General features: G+C 44.0%; 1 long non-coding RNA gene across 1 annotated transcript in view; it reads left to right on the forward strand.

Moving 5' to 3' along the window:
- Positions 1 to 20,796, forward strand: part of LOC132528269 (uncharacterized) — a 52,880-nt gene extending 32,084 nt beyond the window's left edge. The window contains exons 2-3 of the long non-coding RNA XR_009543154.1: positions 2,430 to 2,672; positions 20,681 to 20,796. This is a non-coding gene — a long non-coding RNA (uncharacterized LOC132528269). The remainder of the gene's footprint in view (positions 1 to 2,429; positions 2,673 to 20,680) is intronic.
- The last annotated feature ends 2,087 nt before the right edge of the window (positions 20,797 to 22,883 follow it).

A 22,883-nucleotide genomic window follows, 5' to 3' on the forward strand; every position in this document is an offset into this window, starting at 1 on the left:
CTTAATTGCTCTGGGGCAGGTGTGGAGAGTGTGTTCCATTTGCTCCAGCACAGGATTCTGAGACCCAGGAGCTTGGGATGTGACAGGCAGAGCCACGCAGCTGACCCGGGGCTGTCACTCACAGCCCCACAGGCGGGCACCCCGCCGTATCACGTGATCTGGCCGCACAGAAGGGCAGCGGGGAGCCGAGATTTGTAACAGTGATGTCTTCACTTGTGTATGTTGGCAGCTAATTCAACTCTCCTTTTTCTTTTTATCTCATTTTTTATAGCAAAATATACATAATATAAAAATTACCACCTTAACTATTTTTAACTGTTCAGTAGTGTTAAGTCTACTTAACAGGACATCTCCAGAGCTCCTTGTCTTGTAAGACTGCAAATCTGTCCCCATTAAACACTAACCCCTCCCCAATCCCTGCAGCCCTGGGAAACTCCCATTCTGCTGCCTGTCTCTATGAACCCGATGACTCAACTTTAAAGAAAAGAAAAGCCCTGAGCATCTAACAAGACCCTTGGGAATCTGGTGGCTTTCCTGCGGTCGCCAGTTTTTCTCTGGAATCCCCCAGTGGTGCCAGTGAGACACGAGCTGTTCGTTCTTGAAGAGCTTTGCTTTCTTAAGTTACTGGTGGTTAAGGTATCCACTGAGCGATGATTGATTCTGAGCCTGGCTGTCTCTCTCTCCAGCTTCCCCTCTTTCGATTATTGCCAGGACTGGTTGGTCTACACATCATTTCCCAAACTGGCCTCAAAGAAATACAGTCAAGGCCCCAGGCTTACTCCTCAAATGATAGCGTGGGGAGAGCTGAGAGATGAGGGTCCATCACGTCCAAGTGGGAAAGCCCTGTAGAAATCATTAGGTAACCTGCAGACTGAAGTATTGATATACACTCACAACTTTGGGGATGTGAACAGGGTTGTCCTAACTGTACGATGTCACTGGCATAGAATAATGTATCACCGTCCCAGATTGTGCCTTTGGGCTTGTGTCCTGGAAGGAATCGTAGGCTGGCAGACCAGCCTTGAACATAGCATTTCAGGTCTTTTTCACGGCTTGGTTTTCTAAATCCCAGGCTGTAACCCTTCAGCATGTGGACCATAACTGAAAATTAAAAATGAAGTTTCGGGCTTCCCTGGTGTCGCAGTGGTCGAGAGTCCGCCTGCCGATGCAGGGGACACGGGTTCGAGCCCTGGTCCAGGAAGATCCCACATGCAGCGGAGCGGCTGGGCCCGTGAGCCACAACTACTGAGCCTGTGCGTCTGGAGCCTGTGCTCCGCAACAAGAGAGGCCGCGATAGTGAGAGGCCCAGGCTTGCCACAACTAGGGAAAGCCCTCGCACAGAAACGAAGACCCAACACAGAAAAAATAAATAAATAAACTCCTACCCCCAACATCTTCTAAAAAAAAAAAAAAATGAAGTTTCAATATCCTTTCCCCACTGGGGCCAGAAGTTCAGAGAAAACAAGACTGGCAGAGGGCTCCCTGGCAGCCTCCTTTGACCCCGCCCAGAAACGCCCGCTCCGAGCCCCTGGAAACGCACATGTTCCTCATCAACACCTTCGCTCCTCACGCAGGTGGGGAGCACTGCCCGCTTCCCAGCAGAGCCCGGCCGGCACCCCCAGCCCGCGCTGGATGGGGAAGGCTGAGCTCCAGGTGTGAAGAAAGTTTTCGGAATAAGGCATCTGGGCTTGCTGTTTTTGGAAAGACAACACTTTGTGTTCCTGGAATCCTTTCCTTTCTGCAGGCGAGCACATGCGGACTGAAGCTCTGAGACCCTGGCCTCTCGGGCCTGCGGGGGAGTCAGTGTTAGGGCAGGGCGGCTACCAGGGTCCGGATGCTTTGGGCCTTTGGCTGTCTTCCCAATGGAACAGAAGCCCTGCCCACCCCCCAGTTTCCCAGGTAGAAACGCTGTCCCCTGTGAGAGCATCAGTCAGGGGCTCTTTCCCCTCCACTGAGCTGCCCGCGGCCCCTGACTGGCTGTGGTCACCAGCTCATCAGGAGAGAAGGAGAGGGCCTGGGTCACCCTCCAGGGCTACCGGTTGTGCTGCTCGACCCACTGCGTGTGAGGCCTGTCGTGTGTCTACGGGGAGTGGGCAACTTGCGCCGTGGTGGGTTCAGGGGAAACAGTCCGATGAGGATTATGCAAAGCCTCCCTCCCTGTTCCAGGCCGTCGCATCAGGCCCAGGCCTGAGGTGCGCAGGAATTGGGACCAGGGCTCAGTTAGCGCAAGCTTGCTCTACTCTGCTTCACTCTTGCAGGGGAGAATAAGCTGTGAAAAGAACAGGAACTTGGCGGAGGCAGACGGCGACAGCTCTGCCGGCCCCTGCGGGTCGCCTGGCGAGTTCCTGGCCTGGACAGACTCTCGCGTGGGCTGTCTGCCAGCCCGGAGGAACGATCACCTGGGTGCTCACTGCCATCTCTGTTTCCAGCCCATCAGCGCCAGGACGGCAGACAGGACCACAGGAGGTGACAGTTCAGCTCCTCAGGGAGCACGTCCCCCACGCCTGGACGAGGGGCGCTGGGGTGAGCCGTGGGATGCCAGGCCCAGCAGCCCACTCCGTCTGCGAGGGGCTTCCTAAGAGCAGGCCTGGCCGTGGCCACACGCCGTAAGGACAACTGCCTTGTCACCCGGAGGTTGCAACCTGTCACTGCAGCTCAGATGCATTCTGCAGGTATGTTTTGTTGGATTCACATGCTGTTTCCCAACATGCTAAGTCATTCTTTTGAAAAATCAGGAAGTTAAAAATTAAAACTTGAATTTCTGGCTTTTCCTCCGAAGAGGTAGCAGATGTGGTGCCGCACCTGCATGCCGCGTGACAGGCGGGGCGGGGAGCCCCTCTCGCCCGAGGGAAGGTAGCAGCACAGAAGTCAGAAGGGGGCAGTCCTTGGCGGTGACTGGAAGTGCCCGTTCCGCTCAGGTCGCCTTTGCCTCCGTGTGGAGCCGGGTCCGCCAGCCTGTCCAAATCTAATCCCCATGAAATACCACTTGTTGATCCTTCGGTCACCAGACAGCTCCTGAGCCTGGTCCTCTCCAGCGTCCACACCACACTATCTAGAACGAGGGTGGCCGTGATGCTCTCACTGTACTTCCGTCCAAAAACTGCCTGTAAAGAGACTGAATTAGTAATTTAAAAAATTCCCACAAATGGAACTTCCCTGTGGAGCAGTAGATAAGACTCCACATTCCCAATGCAGGGGTTCGATCCCTGGTCAGGGAACTAGATCCCACATGCATGTCGCAACTAAGAGTCATGTGCCACAACTAAGGAGCCATCGAGCCACAACTAAGGAGCCCACGGGCTGCAACTAAGACCCGGCGCAACCAAATAAATAAAGAAATATAAAAAGAATTTCCCACAATGAAAAGCCCAGGTCCAGAAGGCTTTACTTTTGAACTCTCTAAAAATAGATTTAAAACAAATTTAAAAGAAAAGAAAAAAACAAAGGCACACTTAACAACTCATTCTATGAGGTCAGTATTAACCTGATACCAAAACCAAACAAAGACAAACAAGAAAACTACAATCCAATATTTCCTATGAATATAGATGCAAAAATCCTTAACAAAAATCCTTACAGACTGAATCCAGCTACATATAAAGGAGGATTGTACACCATAGCTAAGTGGGATTTATCCCAGAATTTTTGGTTTAACGTAAAAAAAATTAATGTAGTACAGTATATCAAAGGAACGAAGGGCAAAAGCCACATCATCATCTCAATCAATTCAGAAAAAGTATTTGACAAAAGTCAATACCCTTTCATGATAGAAACACTCAAAAATTAGGAATTGAAGGGAATTTTCTCAATCTGATGAAGGACATCTGTGAAGAACGCACAGCTAAGTGCACCATACTTAGTATAAAAGACTGAGTGCTTTCCACCTAAGATCAGAAACAAGGCACAGATATTTGCTGTTGCCAGTTCTGTTTGACCTTATACTGGGAATTTAGCCAGGGAAATTAAGCAAGAAGAAAGATCAAAGGCGTCCATATTGAAAATGAAGAATGAAGCTATGTCTATTTGTAGATGGCATGATTTTATATATAGAAAATCCTAGGGACTGCACTAAAAACCTATTAGAACTAATAAGCAAGTTCAGCTAAGTTGCAGAATACAAGATCAATATACAAAGTTAATTGCATTTCTATATGCTAGAAGCAATCAAAATGAAATTCAGAGAACAATTCCATTTACAGTAGCCTCAAAAAGAATACTTACGAATAAATATAACAAAAGAAGTGAAAAACTTACACAGTGTGCTGAAACTCCAAAACGTTGTTGAAATACGTTTTAATTTAAAAGAACTGACATCCGATGTTTATGAATTGGAAGACATGGTTAAAATGACAATATCCACCAAACTGACATATAGACTCAAAGCAGTTTGTATCATAATCCCAGCTGCATTGTTTCAAGAAACTGGCAACCTGATCTCAAGTTCATATGCAAATTTGAAGGACCCAGAATAACAAAGCATTCCTGGAAAAGAACGGTGTTGGAGGACTCACGCTTCAGAACTCACCTCAATGCTACAGTAATCAAGACAGCGAGTGGCCGTCATCATTTCCAGTGCTCGTTATTCCCTACTGCAGTTCCATGTTTCCATCTATGGTAAATTTCCTTCAACCCAAAGAACTTCCTTTAGTATTCCTTAGAGTACCAGTATGCTTGCGATTAATTCCCTCAGCCTTTGTCTGTAAAGTGTCTTTATTGTAACTTCCAAAGAACAGTTTTACTGAGTATAAAATTCTAGGTTGGTTTTCAGCCCTTTGAAGACATCATTCTATTGTGTTCTGGTTTCCATAGTTCCTGTTGAAAAGTTAGCCATCAGTTTTACTGTTGCTTCTTTGGAGATAACATGTCTTTTGTACTGTGGCTAGTTTTCTGATTTTCACTTTTCTCAGGTTTTTCAGGACTTTGACTGTGATTTGCCTAGGTATGGTTTTCTTTGATTTCCCCCGCTGGGGTTCCTGAGATTTTCAAATCTGTGGTTTGATGTCTTTTCACCAATTTTGGAACTTTCTTGGCTGTTATGTCTTCTGCTTCATGTATTGCTTCTGCTCCAATCTCTCTTTCCTCTCCTTCTAGGACTTCGATCACATGATATTATGTTTTTTGATTATGTACCCCATGTGTCTCTTTATAGTATTATTTTTCCTCTCTGTGTTTCAGTTAATATATTTCTCTATTTACTTGTCTTCAATTTCACTTCTCTTGTTTCCAGCTTACCGTTATCCCCACCCTGTGGGTTCTTAATTTTAGGTATTGTGTGTTTTAGTTTTAGAATGTCCCTTTGATTGTTTTGTATATATTCTAACTCTAATTGTCGAATTAACCATTTTTCATTGATTTCTATCCATCGTTTACACTGATTTCTTTAATATTTTAATATTCTTCTCTGCTCTCTCCAAAACCTGGATGTTCTGTCGTCTGCTTTTATTGTTTATATTCTCTTGGTTGTTGGTCACATCTTCCGGGCTCTTTGTTGTGTGCCTGAACGTTTATGAAAGAACCTCAGTCATGCCATATAATACCTTTCATCAGCAAAGGTCTTTATTTTTTTCCATGTAGCATGAAGAATAAAGGGATGATTCCTTCAATGAAAGCAGAGATTGAGCTGGGTTGAGGCTGGGTTGGTTTCCAAGGTTTCTGGAAAACTTGGTTCAGCTCTGGTTTATCCTTGTCCTTTGAGTGTGGCCTTTCTCAGCTTTGAATTCTAACTGTTTGGCCGTGTAGAAGTTGTATCTTAGTTCTTCCCCCTGTTGCTACCTGCAGCTTCAAAATTAGACAAATGTCTTGAGCTGGAGACCTGTTTGTTTTAGACTCCTTCTTTCTAGTGGGGCGTTATCCTCAAAGCACTCTGAGACTGTTGGAGATTTTGATCTGCTCTTCTGGCCAAGGCCCTCAACCTGCTACACCATCCCATCACTCAGCCAATGACTAGTGGGAAAAGCCGGCCTATATTATATATTCAAATGGCTTTTGTTTTTTAATTGCAGCACTCTTGATTTTTTCTGTGCATTGCTTGAGCATGAGAAGGAACTTGAAGATGAAGCCTGCACATCACTCAGGGATCCTAGATTTGGAGCAGGAGTGAGTATACTTCATGTAGGCATGAGCATCTTAAATCAGGACAAGAGGCGTGCATAGGGATGTGGGGAAGTTAAAGGGGTGGACTGTTGCTGACACTGCTGGTTATCTACCCAAGATCTATTTCCTCCTTCTTTCCTTGTAGCTGGACTTTAAATTCATTCAGACATCCACCTTCCCCTGTGCAGCCTGTGCCTCAGGGAGGGTTACTTTCATCTTCAGCTCCAGGGAGTGGATCTGAGTGGTCTAAGGATCATCTCATCTTTACTGCCAAGCATTTGGTTAAGGAAGATGTAGGTGGTTTCATAATTTGGGTTGATGGGTCCTCGGTATTGCCTTTGCATGGGAGAGGCTCATAGCTGGGAAAGTTGGAAAATGACAAAGTTGAGAGGTTTTCTAATTTAGTTTCCTAAGCAGTATCAGAAGCTGAGAGTGTATTTTTTCCCTCAAATAGCATCAATTATCAGGTCTTTAAAGTAGCTTGGTGATCTTGATGTTGGCTTCTAACATGTGGCATCATATGTCCCAGTAGACACTTAGGGACAAAGTGTATTTGCTTATGCTCTGGCCCAGGTTTGATCATTCCCATGAAAGTGAATAAGACCTCATGATGATGTGGGGTATTAGACCCCTTGGCAACTCATGGCCTTAAATCAGAGCTGGCCTTCAATTTCACCCATGGTAACAATTGACAGTCTGTCCTCAGGACCGAACTAGATACACAGCTAAAGTCAACCTGGGGAATGGTGGCTTTTCTCTGGCATTATGTTTTCATTTCCCCTGTGATTCATTGGAACAGGAATTTCTGTGGCTGCAGCCACGAAGTATCAGTCTATTCACATTTTTAAATGCTCCTGGAGAACTCTGTATCTTTAATAATTGGGCCCCAGTGATGCTTTGGTTTTATGCCCACCAGCATTTCATGCTTGGATGAATGAAACATTTCACATTTTTATGTCTTCCTTCACTGAACACCGATTGAGCACTTAATATTTCAGGCACTGTGCTGTAGGATTTGGGATATGGAGATAGGACACCCCCCGCCCCGCCCCCCACCCCTGCCAGAAATGCTAACATGTGAACAGATGTCCCCAGCTGGCCACTGGAGCACAGTTTCTAGTAACAAAAGTTTGGAGCCAACCCAGCCGCCCCTCAGTAGGGAAATAGCTAAGTGGATTTTAATTCATTTGTACAATGGAATACTACACAGCAATTAAAGTGAATGAGAAGAGGTACGTATTACACCATGGACAAATCTCAAAAGCATAAAATTTAGTAAAAAAAAGGCAAATAGCAAAAGAATACATACAGCCTGATACTCTGTATGTAAACCTTAAAGACCCAATATGTGCAATGGTATGTCTTGACTAGGAATTCGTATTTATGAAATAAAAGTACAAAAATACGCTTTAAGGTGGACATTTCCTGTGGGAAGGAGCAAAGGGATGAAGTATAAGGGTAGGCTTTATCTAGGTCAGTAATATTATATTTTTTAAAAGAGAGGAGGATGAAGCCAATTAGATAAAATATTAATACTTGCCCAATTTTGGTAGAGGGCAAATAAGTAACAGTTTATATATATAGAAACTGTTTATATTTACGTATAATATTTCCTGCACTTTAATGTGTGGAATGTTTTATAATTAAAACAACTTTAGATAAAGACACAGAGGCATTATCTGTAGGTAGCTCACAGTTTAGTGGTTTGATAAGTGCTGATCACTCAGGAGACAGCGGGTACACAGAGGAGCTACTGGTAATTCAGCCTGGGGGTTTGGGAGCACCTCCTGGGAAGGCAGTGGGCGACTGGAGCTTGGAAAGGGATGTAGATCAGCAGACAGAGCGGGAAAGGACCCGGCAGAGGGCAGAGCCATGCTTGAGAGCTGCGGAGCGCTAGAGCAGTAACAGCCATGATTAGAAACTTAGGGTGCGCTTGATGCTCTATATGTGCCACTCTTTCTAATCTTTACAACAGCTTTTTAAGGAAGGTATTATTGTTCCAAATGAAATAACCAAGGGGTAACTATTGGGCTCAAGGTCACATAACTCGTAGGGGACGTGGCTCTTCCGCGAGGTCTGTTGGGCTCTGAGGTTTGTACGTGCTCTTTCCTTTAGACCATGTGAGGACCTTACATATCCTCCCCACCAAAGAATTTCCCAGAAAAAATCCTCGTCCGCAGTAGCTGTACACTGTGTAGATTGAGGTCATGGTATAGATTTGTTCTTTTGGAGAGGAAGGAAAAATCATACCGTTGACCAATCTCAGAAGAGGCAATGCTGAATCTCAGAAAGGATCTAAAATGAACTGCCAATTACACGAATTTCAGGGGACATTTAAATGACACCGCAGTATGCAATCAGCAAACTCAGAACACAGACAGTGCTGTAAGGCAAATGACCTGGTTTCTTCAACAAATACATTTCAAGGAAAAAGAGAGGGAAGCTATAGATGAAGAAGGACCTGAGAGACGTATCAGCCGGGTACAATGTGTGGACTTCAGACCCTGCTGAACAGACCATGAAAAGAAATCATGAAATGATTAGAGAAATGTGAACGCAGACTGGGTATCAGATGATGCTAGAGAATTACTGTCATATTGTTTCAGTTGTGATAATTATAGTGCAGTTATTTTTCCCCCCAAAAGAGTAGTTATATTTTAGAAATGCCTACGGAAATATTTTTAGGTGAAATGATATACCTTGTGTTTACTTCAAAGTAATTGAAGGAACTGAGTATTGGGTGGGTTTTATATAAATATTTATATAAATAAGGTATGCATTGATAATTGTTGAACTGAGTGAGGATACTTTCTGTGTATATTTAATATATTTCCAATAAAAATCAGGAAAAATAGGGAGGCAACAGAGATGACCTCATCTAATTTTCTTGCTGATGCTTGAAACCTCGTGTGTAATGTCAGCTACAAAAAAAAATGTGAATTCATCCATTCTTTTTAACCTAGTTTTTCTTCAGTGTTCAGTGCTTTTTTTTTTTTCTTTTTTGTAAATACTTATGATGAAGAAGGGAAAGTTTAATTTCCTTGGTGGTCCTGTCTTGCCTGGGAAATCTTTTTAATATACGGCATTGTAGAGCTCAGATCTTTCAAGTGTAAATTAAATAGCTCCATTCTTTTTTTTTTATTTACAGGGGAAGCTTAAATATTTTATGACACATTTAGACTTAACTTGACCTGCAATAAATGCTGAAATGTGTTTGATTAGGGGTCAAGTTGATACACAGTCTTAATTTGTAAGTGAATTGCAGGGGTCTTTAGAGGAGATGCACTGTAGAAAAGTCTCAAGCGTGAGCTGAGTGTTAAAGACTCGTATTTCTCATATTGGTGTTATTTGGCTTTGTGATCATCATTCTGAGTTCGCGTTTCAGAGTTCTGACTGCATTAGGCCTGAGGAAAGGGAAATGCGGCCGGTTAATAAGCAGAAGCCGGCGCTAAGGGCAGCCATGTGACGGCTGAGCACGGGGGGCCGGCACCGGAGACCTGGGCTGGTCCTGGGCTGCTCTACCTTGGGCAGGTTGACTGTCCCTGAGCCTCCGTGTGGTCAGCAGGACACGCGGGTGATGAGCGGCCCCACCTCCCAGAGACAGCGTGAGAGGCCCACGTGATAACGCGGACCTGGCTCGCCCACCAGCTCTTGTGGTTAATTCCTGGGATCGCACTGTGGAGAGCAAAGGTCACGTAGGCACCGGGCACGGGGAAGGGGACGATCGTCACTCTGGTTTGTCACCTGGTTGAGGAGGAGTGATTCCTGCATGTGCTGCTGTGTCTTGTCTCCTGCGCGGAGAGCGAGAAACTCAAGTCCATGCGTTCTCAGCACCCAACACCGACCCCAAGCCTGAAAGCCCATCAGAGGAGACTTTGTTTACAATGAGATTCTACATGTTTCAGGGCAGGAAATTAAACGTTGTCTAAATGATGAAAAGAAGGGATTCCAAACGTGTATGTACTTGCACATTTTTCAGAGCAATTACGACACTTTTGGTAACACATGTTGGTGTTTGTTACCAAATTTTAGTTTTAATAAAGTGGTCTACAGTTTTTAAAAAAGAGGATGCAGGGCTTCCCTGGTGGCGCAGTGGTTGAGAGTCCGCCTGCCGATGCAGGGGACGTGGGTTCGTGCCCCGGTCCGGGAGGATCCCACATGCCGCGGAGCGGCTGGGCCCGTGAGCCATGGCCGCTGAGCCTGCGCGTCCGGAGCCTGTGCTCCGCAACGGGAGAGGCCACAACAGTAAGAGGCCCGCGTACCGCAAAAAAAAAAAAAAAAAAAAAAAAATTCTTTTGGCCGCACTGTGTGGCTTGCAGGATCTTAGTTCCCCGACAGGGATTGAACCCGAACCCTTGGCAGTGAAAGTGCTGAGTCCTAACCACTGGACTGTGGAACTCCCTGCCCCCTTTCTTTTTTAAAGATGAAGCTGCAGAAGGAGTGGAAGCTAGGAGTTTTCCAGGCGCCCGCCCACCCTTTGTTTCTACCACATCTTGAAAGAGCAGATGCCTCGGGACGGCCGGTTCCTGCGATGTGCCAAGTTATGAGGCTCATCGGCTTGCCCTTGTTGTGGGGACCTTTTCCTTGGGAGTTATCAAGCCAAGGTGCTTGAGCGCCTTTCTACTTCTCAGTGATGATCACATGACAGGTGGAAAATAATAAAAGTGCTTAGAATGCTCAAAAATGCATTTTTGTAACTTTTGGAAATGTTTATATGTTTTAAATATCTGGTTGATCCTGGTGAGACAAGCATTTCATACACCTGTGAACGAAAAGACAGGTACTACAATCCACTCACTGAAGGAAAGAATAATTAAAGGAGCTACAGACCGGCGTCCTGAGCAAGCAGGACAACCTTCCAGTTAAGGAATCTCTACAGTTAAGTTTTAGCTCCAAATCCCAGGTATGGGTTCAGCGACACTTCACGCCGTAACTTCTTGAGTTAGAGAACGTGTCGGCTTTATTATTTAAAGAACAGACGCAAGAGGGAGGGGATATGGGGGTATATGTATATGTATAACTGATTCACTTTGTTCTAAAGCAGAAACTAACACACCATTGTAAAGCAATTATACTCCAATAAAGATGAAAAAAAAAAGTAAAGAACACTGAGCTTTGGAAACGACCCGTAAACACGTAGGATTAACAAACAGCTCACTTTGCGTTTTTCCTTAGCACTGTAAAATATATCGAAATGTAGATGATCGTTAATTGCCAGTTATCATCGCTTTTAATTTTCAAAACTGCTGGTACTGCTACCAAACCCTGACGAAGGGTCATGACACCACTCCGAGTGAGGCAACTACAGGTTAAAAGAAAAAAAGCAGAGACTTTGGGAATCACAGTTAAAGAGAAATACAATTTATGCATTTTAAATGGTTTCTGACAAATTAGTTGGAATGACCTCTCCTCATTTAGTCTTCCTTTACAAGTTTCTCTTTACAGCTGCTGGCGAGTTTGCTTCTGCGTCCCTATCTGCCCCTGCTCTGGGCCAGGTGGAAAGTCTGCGGCTGAGAAATGGACAGAGACCCCCTGGGAAAGCAGAGGGCAGTGCTGTGGCTGGTGTGTGCCCGCCGGGAGCCGCCGGCCCCCCTCAGCACCCAGCACCTGCAGCTCAGAGAAGTCGCAGGCACACTGGAGGTAGCTCTGGGCTCCAGGGCCTCCTGAAAGGTGGAAATGCTTTGCTGACAGATTTGGACTTTTTTTTTGGAAAGAGTGCCGTCATTGGTATGATTAACTTGCATCTAGTTTTGCTGCCAATTTCCCAGTGTTGTGGGAAGGAGAGAGATAAGGAAACGGAAAGAGGAATAGCTTGAAAGACTAGAGGAGTGAGTTTTGACATCTTTCACCATCCCAGCCTTCAACGCTAGCTTTTCTTTTAAGTCTTCATCTGCTCTGCTAAGGTCAAAGTACTTTTTACTTCATGTGAAAAATGCCTCCCAGGGGAAGTATTCTGACTCTGGTTCTGAAACTGATTAATGTTCTTGGAGTCCCCAAAGAGCCGTTACTAAGTGTCTAAGTTACAGTTTCAGAGGAAATGGGATGTGTTTCTGAACTCATCTAAAACGGCTTCATGGAGGGTAAATCTCAAGTTGCATTTTTAAAAAGGGAAGCCTGTGGTTTGGCCAAGGAGAATGAATAATATATTCTAGATCCACGTGTAGCGACTTGGTTTAGTGAAAAAAAGGATATGCAGGGAAAGGAACAGCAAAGGGCTACATGGTGTATTGCCTGGATCCACTTGCAGACAACAGGATTCAATCTAGTTGAAGTAGAAGGGGATTTATTCCAGGATATTACATGGTTTACAGACTCTTTGGGGAGACTGAAGAAACAGATTCCAGATTGATCTTTTAAGATCACTGCCCAAAGCCACCCTGTAGAACTAAAGAAGCGACTGGCTCTTCTCTGATTCAGCAGACCTCAACCATGCAGGGAGACGGCAGCCACAGCTGCAGACTCCAGAGCCATGCCGCCTGCCACGATCGGGAAGCTACCCTGACAGGGAGTTGGCACCATCAGGAGGCCCCCTGGGTAGGTCCTGCTCGTGCTGCTGGATCCAGAACCGTGCTGTGCCCGGTGCGATCTACAGGGGCTAAGTACTTGCCCTGGGCAGTGCTTTTCAATGTCCCACAGGCCAGTCAATGGGCACTGCTTACAGAGAGGTGACACCTCCACAATGGTGCTGTCAGCAGAAGTATTAGAAGCAGACTTTCCAAACTTGCATTAATGTTTCCAAATAGTGGGACCTAAAGTGCTGTTGAGCCCTAGATGCAGAAGAACTGGGGAAATGCAGTGAAAACTCTGGTTTTCCAGCTCCTGAGATACGGGGCAGCACATAGGAAGGGTGTCAGTGGGGATGCTGGGCGACTCAGTTCACGTGCACAGCACGGTCCTCCGCTTTGGTCACTCACCTCTCATCATGCCCTTCTTCCCATATTTAAGCTTTTGAACATCAACAATTCATCATGCAGTAAAAAATAGAACTCGTTTTGGGTTCTCTTCCAAGATGGCGACAGAGGAGGCTCCTAAGATCTCCTCCCCCTGTGGACTCACTGCACAGCTATCCACAGAGCAACTCCATCTCTGTGGGTGGAAGAAGTTCAAAACCCAGCTGAGTGACTCCTACACATTGGGCGAATGAGGAAATACCCACCTTGAACTAGTAGGAAAGGCTGAGACACACTCACCGTAAACCCCACTCCTGGCACATCTCAGTCCAGTAGGAACAAAGAATTCGGACCCCACGGCAAGCGCACCAACTTTTAAGACTCTCAAATGAGGGACAAGCCCCTCAAACACCCAGCTCTGGAAGCCAATGGGATTTGTGTCTAGGAAACCCACAAGCCTATATACAGCAAACAAAGAAACACTTTTTAACAGTCTCTAGAGAGAGCATTTTGTGGCTTTCTGCCAGAGGCCCAGGAAACAGACGAAAAGCCCCACCTCCCGGTTTTTCCCTGAAAAGGGTCTATTTGCATATACACTACAAGCCTGAGGCCCAGGCTTCTACTCTAGCTCACATCCAGGGGCTAGAGGCTGCCTACTCTCCTCCCCCAAGACTAGGGAATCAGCGGATGCCTCCTCAGTAGCCTTCTAACCCACCCCAAATTGTCAGTATCTCCCTCAAGGGAGTGCGTACATACGTCGGCACCCCAGCACTAGCAGCTGTCACCCCAGGGATGGGTCCCCGCATCTCCCGGCTCTGATAGCCCACCGGGCTTGCATTCATGAGTCCTGCGGGACTGTAGCAAACACAGAAACAGGTCTCAATAGGTGCAGGAGCGCCCCCCACTGCTACACACCCAGGCCAAGTATAGAGAGCAGGCAAAAACGCTCATCTCCCAGTTTTTCCCTAGAAGTGCCCTAACGATATATTTTCCTAGCTACTGTCTGACAGTCCAGCTTCCAATCAACCTGCATCTAGGTGCTGACTGTAGTGCTCCCCTTTGAGACACTGATGGGCCTTGGCACCCCCTCTACTACTGGGAAGCACCAGGAACAAAGAAGATGGCTTGGACAGTTACCGAGGTTTGAGAGACAAACAAGACCTCAGGCTGGGCTGACTGATGAGGTTCTCCTACCTGAGACCATTCCATCCAGACTGGAAGAGGTAGCTGTTTTATCAAATGTGCAGATACCAACACAGAGAACCAAGAAAAATGAAGAAACAGGAATATATTCCAAACAAAAGAACAAGAAAAAACTCTAGGAACAGACCTTAATAAAATGGAAATAACTGACTTACCTGATAGACAGTTCAACGTAACAGTCATGAAGATGCTCACTGAGGTCAGGAGAACAATGATGAACAAAATGAGAATTTCAACAAAGAGATAGAAAATATTAAAAAGCACCAAACAGAAATCACTGAGCTGGACACTGTAATACCTGCACTGGAAAATACAATAGAGTAATTCAACAGCAGACTAGGTCAGGCGTAGGAAAGAAACAGTGAACTCAAGTGGAATTCAGTGGAATTCGTCTAATAAGAGGAGCAAAAATTAAAAAAAAAAAATAACAAAAAAGAGTGAAGACAGCTTAAGGGACTTATGAGGCACCATCAAACAGACCATTACATGCACTATAGGGGTCTCAAAAGGAGGACAGAGAGAGGGGGGCAGAAAGCTTATTCAAAGAAATAATGGCTGAACACTTCCCTAACCTGGGGAAAGAAACAGGCATCCAGATCCAGGAATCCCAGGGATCCAAACAAGATGAATCCAGAGAGACCCACGCTGAGGCCCATCATAAGCAAATGGTCAAAAGTTAAAGACAAAGAGAGAATCTTAAAAGCAGCAAGAGAAAAGCAACTTGATAGATACAAGGGAAACCCCATAAGACTATCAGCAGATTTTCTAGCAGAAACTTTGCAGGCCAGAAGTGAGTCTCATGATATACTCAAAGTGCTGAAAGGAAAAAAAATAACCTGTCAATAGAGAATATTCTACATGACAAAGTTGTCCTTCAGAATTGAAGGAGAGGTAAAGAGTCTTCCAGATAAGGAAAAGCTGAAGGAGTTCATCACCACTAGAGCAGCCTTACAAGAAATGTTACAGGGACTTCTTCATGGTGAAATGAAAAGATGCTAATTAGTAAAATAAGACATATCAAAGAATAAAACTCACTGGTAAAGGTAAATATAGAGTTAAATTCAGAAATCTCTGATGTTTTAATGGTGGTATGTAAATCACTTATATTTGTAGTATAAAGATAAAAAATATAAAATATTAAAATAACTATAACTATAATAATTTGTTAATGGATACACAATGTAAACAGATGCAAATTGTGACACCAAAAATGTAAAATGCATGGGAAGGAAAGTGTATACATACAGAGCTTCTGTATATGTTTGAAGTTAAGTTGTTAGCAGCTAAAAATTGTTACAAATGAAAGATGTTTTATAAAAGCCCCATGGTAACTACAAACAAAAACCTATAGTAGACACACAAAAGAGAAAAAGAAAGAAATCTAAGGATACCACTACAGAAAATTATCAAGTCACAAAGGAAGAGAATGAGAGAGGAAGAAAGGAATCACAAAACAACCAGAAAACTATTGACAAATAGACAATTGTAAGTCCACACATATCAATACTTACTTTAAATGTAAGTGGACTAAATTCTCAAATCAAAAGACATAGTGTGGCTGAATGAAAGAAAAGACCCATTTATGTGATGCCTACAAGAGACTCATTTCAGCTTTAAGGACACAAACATACTGAAAGTGAAGGAATGGAAAAAGATATTGCATGCCTATGGAAACCAAAAGAAAGCAGTAGCTATACTTATATGAGACAAAATGGACTTTAAGCCAAAGACTGTAACAAGAGACAAAGAAGGTCATTATATAGGATAAAGGGGTTAACTCATTAAGAGGATATAACATCTGTAAATATTTATGCACCCAACATAGAAGCACCTAAATGTATAATACAAGTATTAACAAGTATTAACAGACCTGAAGGGCGAAATAGACAGCAATACACTAATGGTCGGGGACTTCAATGCCCCACTTACAATAAGGGATAGATCATCCAAACAGAAAATCAATAAGGAAACAGGACATTAAACTACACATTAGACCAGATAGACCTAATAGATATTTACATAACATCCAAGAGCAGCAGAATACACATTCTTCACAAGCACACACGAAACATTCTCCAGGATAGATTATATGTTGGGCCACAAAACAAGTCAATAAACTTAAGAAGATTGAAATCAAGCGAAGCATCTTTTCTGACTATAATGATATGAAACTAGAAATCAATTACAAGAAGAAACATGGAAATTTCAGAAATATGTGGGGATTAAACTATATGTTCCTGACCACCCAATGGGTCAGAGAAGAAATCAAGAGAGAAATTTGAAAATATCTGAGACAAATGAAAATGAAAATACAACACACCAAAACTTATGGGATGTAGAAAAAGCAGTTCTAAGCGGAAATTTTATAGCGATAAATGCCTGCATTAAGAAAAAAGGAAGATCTTATATAAACAACCTAACTTTATACCTCATGGAATGAGAAAAAGAACAAACTAAGCTCAAAAGTAGCAGAAGGAAAAAATAACAAAGGTCAGAGAAGAAATAAATGAAATAGAGACTAAAAAGATAATAGAAAAAATCAATGAAACTAAGAGCTGTTTTTTTTTTTAAGATAAACAAAATAGACAAACTTTTAGCTAGACTTATCAAGAAAAAAAGAGGACTCAAATAAATGAAATTAGAATGAAAGAGGAGAAATTACAACTGATACCACACAAATACAAAGGATCATAAGAGACTATTATGAATAATTATAGACCAACAAATTGGACAACCTAGAAAAAAATGGATAAATTCCTAAAACATATACCCTACCAAGACTAAATCATAAAGAAATAGAAAATAGGAGCAGACCAATGACTAGTAAGGCAATTGAATCAGTGATCAAAAACCTCCCAACAAATAAAACTCCAGGACCAGATGGCTTCACTGGTGAATTCTACCAAAACATACAAAGATGAATTAATAATCCTTCTCAAACTCTTCCAAAAAAATAAAAGGATGGAAGACTTCCAAACTAATTTTATGAGGCCAGCATTACTCTGATAGCGAAACCAGACAAGGCCAATTCAAGAAAAGAAAATTATAGGCCAATATCCCTGATGAATGTAGATGCAAAAATCTTCAACAAAATATTAGCAAGCTGAAATCAATGGCACAATAAAAGGACATACACCGTGATCAAGCAGGATTTGTTCCAGGGATGTAAGGATGGCTCAGCATCAGCAGTCAATCAACATGATACGCCACATTAACAAAATGAAGTCGAAAAATCGTACTGTCTTCTCAACAGATGCAGATAAAGCATTCGACAAAATGCAACATACGTTTATGATAAAAATCTCAACAAATTGTGTATAGAGGAAACATACCTCAACATAATAAAGACTAAATATGACAAACCCACAGCTAACATCATACTCAGCAGTGAAAACCTGAAAACTTTTTCTCTAATATTGGGAACAAGACAAGGATGCCCACTCTTGCCACTTTTATTCAACATAGTACTGGAAGTCAGAGCAATTAAGCAAGAAAAATAAATAAAAGGCATCCAAGTCAGAAAGGAAGAGGTGAAATTATCTCTATTTGCAGATGACTTGATATTATATATAAAACCCTAAAAAGACTCCACCAAAAAACTGTTAGAACTAATCAATGAATTCAGTAAAGTTGCAGGTTACAAAATTAATATGCAAACATCAGTTGCATTTCTCTACACTAACAATGAACTGTCAGAAAGAGCAATTAAGAAAACAATCATATACAATAGCACCAAAAAAAAAAAGCTCCTAAGAGTAAATTTAACCAAAGAGGTGAAAGATTTGTATGCTAAAAAGAGACTGCTGAAAGAAATTGAAGAAGACACAAATAAATGGAAAGATATTTTTTTGCTCATGGACTGGAAGAATTAATATTAAAATGTCTATGCTATCCAAAGTGATTTACAGATTAAATGTAATTCTGTCAAAATTCCAATGGCATTTTTCACAGAAATAGAAAAAACAATCCGAAAGTTAGTATGGAACCACAGAAGACCCCAGATAGCCAAAGCAATCTTAAAAAAGGAGAAGAAGGCATTCCCCCTGTCTGATTTCAAACTAAACTAAAAGCTACGGTAATCAGAAGAGTATGGCCTTGGAATAAACACAGACACATAGATTGGTGGAACCGAATAGAGAGACCAGAAATGAACCCATGTATATATGGTCAATTAAGTTATGACAAAGGAGCCAAGAATACACAAGGGGGAAAGGACAGTTTCTTCAATAAACAGTGTTGGGAAAACTTTATAGCCGCATGCAAAAGAATGAAACTGGCCCCTCTATTACACCATACATAGAAATCAACACGAAATGGATGAAAGACTTGAACATAAGACTTGAAACTGTAGAACTCCTAGTAGAAAAGAGGGGTAAGTTCCTTGATATCAATCTTGGCAATGTTTTTTTTTGTTTGTTTGTTTGTGTGTTTGTTTTGGATTTGACACCAAAAGCAAAAATAAACAAATGGAACTATATCAAATTAAAAAGATTCTGTACATCAAAGGAAATGATCAACAGAGTTAAAGGGCAACCTATGGAATGAGAAAAATATTTGCAAATCATATATCTAATAAGGGGTTACTATCCAGAATAATATAAAGAACGCCTACAGTTCAACAACAAAATAATGAGCAAAGGAGTTGAATAGATATTTCTTCAAAGAAGATGTACAAATGGCTAAATGAGCATATGAAAAGGTGCTCAACATTGCTAATTATCAGAGAAATGCAAGTCAAAACCACAATGAAGTATCACCTCAGACCCATTAGGATGGCCACTATCAAAAAAATCCAGAAAATAACAAGTGCTGGTGAGGCTGTGGAGAAATTGGAACTCTTGTGCACCGTTGGTGGGAATATAAAAGGGTGCGGCCATCATGGACAACAGTATAGAAGCGCCTCAAAAAATTAAAAATAGAACTACCGTTTGATCTAGTGATCCCACTTCTGGGCGTATATCCAAAGGAAATGAAAACAGGATCTCAGAGAGATTCTGCACTCCCACATTTTTGGCAGCATTATTCACAATAGCCAAGATACGGAAACAACTTAAGTGTTCATCAGTGGATGAATGGATCAAAAGGATGTGGTGAATACGTATAGAATGGAACATGATTCAGCCATGAGCAAGAAGCACATCCTCCTGTTTGTGACAACATGAATGGCCTTGAGGGTGTTATGCTGAGTGAAATAAATCAGACAGAAAGACAAATACTGTATGATATCACTTATATATGGAATCTAAGAAGGCTGCACTCAGGGAAGCAGACTGGAATGGTGGTAACCAGGGGCTAGGGGGTGGAAGAAAACGGGAGATGTTGGTCAAAGATTACAGTCTTCCAGTTAGAAGCTGAATAAGTTCCTGGGATCTAAGGTACAGCATGGTGGTTGTAGTTAACGACACTGTATTATATACTTGAATTGCTAGGAGAGTACCTGTTAAATGTTCTCCACACGAAAAGGAAATGGATTATGTGATGCAGGTGTTAGCTAATGCTATGGTTGGAATCATTTTGCAATATATAAGTGTATCTAATCAACATTGTACACCTTAACCTTATACAGCGTTATATGTCAATTTTATCTCAAGAAAGCTAGAAAAGTAAAAGAACCCATTTTCCTCCCCAAAGGGGAAACCTAAGTCCCGTTAGCCACTGTATTCGTTTCTCGTGGAAGGTCGACATTCTCCTCTATGTCCTAGTCTAGTTCAGTCATAATCCTTTCTTCATCTCATAACACATAGAACAAATTATAAAACATATCCTGTATGAAATATTAGGGGCAATAGGAGGAGAAAGAAAACGACTTGGATGTAATAGAGAAAAGAAGGAAAAATGTTATTACAGTCCTCATTTTCTCAAGACTTTTGAGTCTGAAGTTGGACTCTTTAACAGACTTTCTTTAGCCTGATCACACGTTTTTCTCTCGCCCTCATCCTTTGCCTCTGCTGGGTAGAGCTCTTTGTCTGTTGGGGAGATCCAAGTCCTTATTCCTGAGAGCTCCTGTTTCTGGGCGGTCTTTCTTCTACGGAGATGCTGTCGTCTCCGTGATGCTAACTTCCGTGACTGGACACCCAGCCTCAGCCGTGATTTCCTGGGCACCGTCAGTATCCTGATCTGCAGAGACACTTCACAGAGACGCTGTCAGACCTGTCACAGCCCGAAGTGGTAGAGCTTCTCGCACGTGGCCCGAGTGAAGCCCTGGCCTCCTCTCAAAGCTGGCAGGCTCATGGGTGATTTGGGAAACGGGGCTGGCTGTGGCTCACGTGTAGTTCCTATTAGTTTCTAAGCAGAGTCCTGTCAAGTGCCGTGGCTCCTTGGTGGCAGCAGAGGTGCACGTGCTCTCTTGCCTCTGGCTTTGCGCAGGGAGAGATGCCCGTCACCCCCGGCCCTGGACACAGCAGTCCTGCCGAGGGGCAGGTTGGCCCTTGGGGGGCAACATCCACCCTCTGGCCCACATCCAGGTGTCAGATGTACTTGTTTCTTCTCGCCAGGCTTGGGAAGAGTGAGAGCACCCAGGTGGTGGGCCTGCGCGATGTCCTGGGGACGCGGAAGTGACCACGGTCCCCTGCAGGTGGGATCGAGAGAGAAGATGGGGCCTGGCACAGAGTCGGACTGGAGCTGCCCTGCTCTTCCTAGCAGGTAAAATAAGATTGCTTCTGGTGGTTTTACTGGGAAACAGAAAAAAGCGTTTCCCAAATTGATAGCTGCCTGTCGGGTGCCCGGGGCTGTGCTGCGTCGCTATAGTAACGAAACTACAGCAGAACAACAGGTGCACGTGGGGTCATCAGATGATGGAATTAACAGTGAACCTGTCACCCCCAGGACCCTCTGAAGTCCACGCTGGTCCAGCAGGGGAGTTAAGTGGGAGTCACGGAGCATCCTCACATCTTCAGTTCTTTGGCAGTTCACCCAGGGGCATGACATCGCTTTGGATGGACCCTTCTGGTGGGCAGGTGGCCCAGGGTCTTCAGCTTGGTCCTTCTCACCTTAACAGTCCTGCCTCCTTAGGTGAGGAGGGGCGTGGGGTTCCGTATTGAGGGTCCTCTATTCCAACTCTGTGTTCAGCAGCTGGAAAAACAACCAGAGGGTAAGTTTATAGATCCACAAGGTTCCCAGTGAGAAGGACTTGAGCCCAAGCTCCATTTATCCCTTGGCCCCCGTGACCTTTACTGTATGACCGTCCTGCCACTTTGGCCACAGGGCGTCAGTGGCCTGTCTTCTGATGCTAATGGGATCTTTCCTGCTTAAAACTCAACTACGTCAGATAACTTAGTGGTCTGCATGCGTTTTCCTCATAGACTCCCCAAAGGAATTTAATTAGTTAATTGATTGATTGATTGATTAATTAATGAATTTATGGCTACGTTGGGTCTCCATTGCCGCGCACAGGCCCTCTCTAGTTGCGGCGATCGGGGGCTACCGCTGTGCACAGGCCTCTCTTCTCATTGTGGTGGCTTTTGTTGTTGTGGAGCACGGGCTCCAGGCGTGTGGGCTTCAATAGTTGTGGCATGCAGGCTCAGTAGTTGTGGCACGCAAGCTCTAGAGCACAGGCTCAGCAGTTGTGGCGTGTGGGCTTAGTTGCTCTGTGGCATGTGGGATCCCCCGGACCAGGGCTCGAACCCGAGTCCCCTGCACCGGCAGGCGGACTCCCAACCACTGCGCCACCAGGGAAGCCCTCCCCAAAGGAATTTTGAAAAACAGTTTACATCTCACACGTTTAACTTGACAGCTCACACTTTTCTGATAGGTGTAGATAGTTAAAACGGATCACAGACCACTATAAATTTTAAAATGCTGCATAATAACATCCAAGAAAGGTGACATTTTTGTTGACATATGTTCAGAGTTAAAAGAAAACCCCAAATTTTCAAATGTCCAAGAAGAGGCATTTGAAAATATTTTTAAAGTGAATAGCATGCTGGCCACACCCCAGGAGCAAGAAGACACGCATGTGAAGACACTGGGATCTTAGGATGTGTTGTCACCACAGGAGAACCTGGCTTGTCCTCACTGATGCACTTGGTCCACTGGCTTTAATCCTCCGAGCCTCAGTTTGATCCGCTGTGAAATGGTGATAATAACATCTTCCACACGGCCTCGCTGGGACAGCTAAAGGAGACGACGTTCCTTGCAGGTCTCACATTCTCTGCGGGACATCTAGCTGACAGCACGGCGCACTCCAGAAACAGAGTTTTCCTCGTGGCCACAGCATTAAGGGTTTAAGATCATAAAGTCTCAGATCTAAAGATAAAGAGGCAGAGCTAGAGATGCCAAGAGCTCCTTGCGACTTGGGGCTGTGATTTCCCAAGGCTCCATCGGAGATGAATTCTGTGTCATCTTGAGAAAGGTGTGGCAGGTGCATCTTCCTTTGCCCCCCAGCCCCCCTATTTGTAATACCTGGTGAAGCAGGTGTGGACGTTCCCTGCAGCAAGAGGCAGCAACGCAGGCTACTTCCCCACGGATGCGTGAAGAGTGCTGGAAGGCCCGTGTGCGTCCTTCCTGGCAGCTGCGAACTCGGGGCTGCGCTGAGATGCTGGGACGCAAGGTGGTGGCTGGTGCCCGATGGCTGCGGCGAGCAGAAGGCCCTCCCGTGGACCAGCTGTGGGCAAGGTGGGAGCCAAAGGCCAGCCTTTGCTGTCGGGAGCCTGGAGACTTGGGGCTGCTCCCCTGCAGCGTGACTTAGTGTAACCTGAC

Source organism: Lagenorhynchus albirostris, chromosome 10 (genome assembly GCF_949774975.1).
Source record: "Lagenorhynchus albirostris chromosome 10, mLagAlb1.1, whole genome shotgun sequence".
NCBI classification, from domain to species: Eukaryota; Metazoa; Chordata; class Mammalia; order Artiodactyla; family Delphinidae; genus Lagenorhynchus; species Lagenorhynchus albirostris.